We start from the raw sequence: 4,995 nt of genomic DNA on the forward strand, positions 1-4,995 counted from the left end.
TCTCCGGTTGATCTTTGGTCTAAAAGGAATGATATTTCTTCATTTTTAATTTACGTCTTCGGCTTACAAATACACTAGGCCAATTTTGGAAGACACATTGAGGAAAATAAAACAATATTTTAACATCTTCCTTAAATTAATAAAGTCTCGATGGGCAACAGAGGAATTTTTCTTCTTTGTGCTCTTCATAATTTTTTTACATTTCGTGTTGTATCTCTAAACTGCCATGAGGATGCCGCGGTTCGACATTAAAGGTCCAGACGCGTCGTTCTACACTTGGTCCACTCTGTCGGCGACAACATGGGCAATCTCCTGGACCGATTGATCAAATTCTCATCTTTCTTGCATCTTTTCCATCTTCACCCCTTAGTAATACTTCATAATATCTTCATATGTGGGAAGATATCTCCCAAACATCTGTCGAGGAGCACCAAAGAGATGACTCTCAACTGAAGAGCGTGTCAATACATTCATTGTTTATTTTAGTTGCTTCTCCATTTAAAAAAATCACTTCGGCACGAAATCCTTGCCTCACAAAACCTTGCGAAAGGCCATCCACATGTACAAGACAATTCATCAATAGCGTACAAGGAATATGTATATAGTAAAGGAGAATAGAGGGGAAATGGGGAAAAAGGAGAGGATACCGGCAAATGTTACTTTGTTTTAATTTGTATTTACATAGCCTTCAGCAGCTCACTTCCTTCCAATCTGTTTAATTACCATTTATCTCCACCAATTTTGGATACAAAAAAGATTGCATCTTAACTGGTACGTCATAAGACTTGAAGGGTGGGTAGTAATGGGAGAAGCTCGAGTTGGAGCGCCCTCCACGTGGCGAGTTCTGGGTCTCCCTGAGAGCCAGAGTGGCACCTGTTCTCATGTTGGGTGAAGAACTGCAAAATTTGGAACACGGAGTCATTTTCGTAGAGGATGTAGCCAGAGCAGTGCGTTGACATTAGTTCATAGGCGGGCCGTAGGGAGACGAGGAGATCCTTACTCTAGGATGGGAGAGGGGAAAAATGTTGTTGTATATAAATGGTAGGGTCATATTAGTGCGATCATGCCCATACGAGTACACCAAATTAAATTATATACCATTAATTAAGAAAATTTAAAAGTTTTTTATCTTTCTTTGCATTTTAATACCGGTGATTGTATAATAAACGTTATTATTCGACCTATGTTGCTTACCTCGACTATTTCGTACATGACTGGTGCAGAATCGGCTGAAAAAATCATTAAAATCACGACATTTATCGCCGAAATAGCGTAAAAAGAGAGAATGTGTTGCGGGTTGCCTAAGCTTAACATAAACGGCCCTGGTGCAACCGTAGGATGTCAACCTACATGAACAAAATTTTTTCTCCGTTCATTTGGTACGTCGGGCTACATTTTGTAATATGTCGAACTTTGACTTTCGAAAAAAGTTGTTTGATGACCGCCCCTAGTGTGCATTCATGTCACTGTAGTGATCTGACTTAGGCAGGAAGCTGCAGGTACCGATGGGAAGTCTCACTTAATAGTGATAACATAATTTGAAATGCGCGCCCGGGCTTATGTTATCTTAAGGTGTCCATACATCTACAAGTCTGAATTTCGACTTTATATATATTCTGTGAGATAACTTTGGGTAATTGTGTTAATTTGGTAATGGTAAATGACTTTTTATAATGGTTAAAGGATATATTCTCTTGAGAGTATTTATCACTTCTGAAGGTGTGTGGTAGTGGTACAATATGACTGCGGTACACCGTGGCTAGTCCCAGTATACTTAAATCGTACATTATGAGCTGATTTGATGTAATGTTTATAGCTCCTTTACTGTTATTTTAGTTTCAATTCTGCCTTTAATTGATTCTTATCGTGTGAAATACATGTCATTTCTTATCATATGATTGTAATGAAGATGTTATGGTTGCTTTAAGAGTATATAAATTTATACAGTTTATTTTTTTAGAATATCGAAAACTTTCAAGGATAAGTTAGTGACAAATTGTAGGATATCTCAGTATATTTTGGTGCGGGACGTCGAAATGTGATCTAAATAAAGGATATCGTGAAATGAAGTGATGAGATGAGATTCAAAGGTGTAGAGAGTTTTTTCTGTTTTTAAAATTAATATTTCTTATTATTTAGTTTTACACCAATTGATAAAGTAATTTCACTTATAAAATACTTCTCAAGCAGTGACTCTACTTTTACGCTTGATGTTTCTCAGATTTTTAGGTGCATGAAGGTTAATTTTTGCGGAAGAATTTGCGTTTAATTAATTGTTGCGATGACACAATCATCACTCTCGCAGTAAAGGCGTTATCAAGAGGATTTTTAGATTCTGATCGAATTTCCAAGGAGGCTTACCGACCGGTAAACACTTTGAAGAAGTGGAAGAAGTTAGCCGACAATTGACACCCTTAAATTTATGCCCGATCGGCACTTTAACCGTGATGAAGATATCTATGTAAGATTGAGCAAAAGCTGAGAAACGATCTCTGACTCTCCGATTACGAAAAGTGAAGCTTTGAGTCTCTGTCAAAAAAAACTTAAAAATATAGTAGTTTGTTTGCGAGGAAATTTAGAAATTAAGGTCGTTCGTAGAAAAATTATGTATTGACGAACTTCAAGAATGAGATGATTCCGTAAAGTAGATTTTTAAGTAATAAATGCGACTCAGGATCATATACTGGGATGGTGAAATATAATGTTATTTGAAGGCTGCAGTAGAGTAATGAGATTTTTTGAGTTTTTTATATGCTAATTATAAAAAAATCCGCACTTGGTTTTGACAAAAAAATGAAGCCATTTCAAATTCCTGGAATGTTAGCCCATTTGCGGTTGTTCTTAGATTTGGGAGGATTCGGAGTGTGCCAAGATACTCAAGTACCAGCATTCAATTGCCAAGACTGGTTGTGGATGGAGTAAACGTAAAACCGTCGCATGAAATCATGCTCCTAGTAGTCTAGATTAATTCAGGCCTATGGAGAGGAACATATTAGAAATATTTGTGGCAGAGCCCTGAAGAAGCTGGGGTTCATAAAGGGTGTTGTGTGAAGGTCCTCGGAGGAAAAAGTGAAAGAGCGGTGCCACTTCGAATTCTTTAGATCGCACTTTGAATACGTAGCAAGCATATGGAAACCGGTGCAGAAAAATTTTATCCTCAAACTAAATGCAATTCTAAGGAATGCAGCGCGATTCGTTAAAAAAAACTTCTGGGATCGCACAGGGGAGTTTTACAGTTTTTTATAGGCTGGGCGCCTCTCGAGACTCGGGGAGGCTATGTGGTGGGCTTCAATAGTTTGAACAATCAAGAGCAGATGTCTTTCAGGTCAGTATGGGAACACTGTCTTAGAACCGCACTATACAACCGGGTCCGAAAGAAACATTAGATAAAGAGTTCCGAATTTATGGGTAAATGAATTCTTGTTTCCTTCGAACAATTACGGAATAAGATAAATGTTACGTCGAACTCAGTCTGCCGACACTTTTATTATGTCTACCTGCATTTTTTTAGTCTTATTTTCTTGGTTAGCTGCCGTTGTACCATCTCTCTCCACACATGTTGGGGATAGTGCGTGGATGTGCTCGAGTGCCAGTAATTTTTCTACTCGATTACCCTCATCAGCACTACTTGAATAGCAGACAGGTTCCCAAGTACCTATGCATTCTCGTGGATAATGTCCCGAGTACTTTATTAACACATGGGTTGGCGGTGGTATTATCTTTTACGTTGTATTCGTCGATCTCACGGAAGCATTCAATTATCCACCTAAAGTCAGGGTGTGTTTTTCTACTCGTCTGGATATTCATTGCGTTCGTATAGTTACCCCTGTGCTAAGACGAATTGGTACACGGGTTGTGGGTACTCAGGCACTTGTCTAGATGCTCAAGGACCCAGTGTGAACTCGAAGGCTTCACCGGTTATTTTGTGAGTTTTCGCTTCTTCGGCAAGAATTGAGGGTACCTACTGCGGCCCGCGGAGGCCAACGTCTTTACTCTCAAATCGAGTGTCATTCGGTCGATGTTAAAGAAGCATCGATATCGAATCGCCCAGGGGACGACTCTCAATTAGATATTCGAAACGTCGGGCACCATGCGCTGCAGCAGGTGGGTTTTCCGAAAAAAACAAACTTACTCAAGTATCTATAAGAGTAATTGAATAGCAGTACTCGGTATACATTTGGAAAACTTCTATCGGGGATTACTCTTCTTCCCCCCCTTGGATCCGCTATCACCTCATTAATTACCCATTCCTTCGGCCAAAATTTATTAGGGTGGCGTAGTTGGGTGAGCACTATAGCCTTCTGATCTTAAGCTGTCGGGTTTCATTCCCGGGAGATGCGAAAGGATGTCCCTAAAAAACCTTTAAGTGTGAGGTAGCCGTTGGAGAACAACTGCCGCTCCGAACTCCCCCCGCTAACTTTGATGTTTCGAATCACACGCCTGTGTTTTAATTTGGGGTGAGCTCTACTCCACAACTTCTATGCAGACGAAGTGAGCGATGCGATCTACGCCACACAGCCTCTACCCCGCTCGTCTTGCCGACAGCGGCGGCAGCGGCGGTCGCACTGCGGCGTCCGCAGAGGTCTCCTCGCAGACGAGGGCGGGGGAGTGGACGGCGCAGCGGCGGGAGGAAAAGGGCAGGGTATTTGGCCACCGCCGCGCTACTCCAACTGGCAAGGATAAGAGGGGGGGAGAGGGGCGGTGGACGAGCGACGAATACCGAGCGATAACCTTGTCTCCTGCGCACGACACCTCCCGAAAACGAGGTGTCCAGGGGGAGGTGGAGGGACCGTGAATTCGGGAGGGACGTATCGCCGGGAGTGGCTCGTGATGTTGTAGCCAACGTAAGGAAAAATTGGGATTGGGAAACTGGCGGTGATCCCCTTCTGCCGGCCCTGAACTAGACTCCAGGCCTTGCATCGCAAGAAGAGCGACGTAGCTGCACTCTCGATATGTTGGTCGGTTGTGTTATTTCAACGTTTCGGTTAACCCCAT

This window comes from Ischnura elegans, chromosome 2, assembly GCF_921293095.1.
Source record: "Ischnura elegans chromosome 2, ioIscEleg1.1, whole genome shotgun sequence".
Lineage (NCBI taxonomy): Eukaryota > Metazoa > Arthropoda > Insecta > Odonata > Coenagrionidae > Ischnura > Ischnura elegans.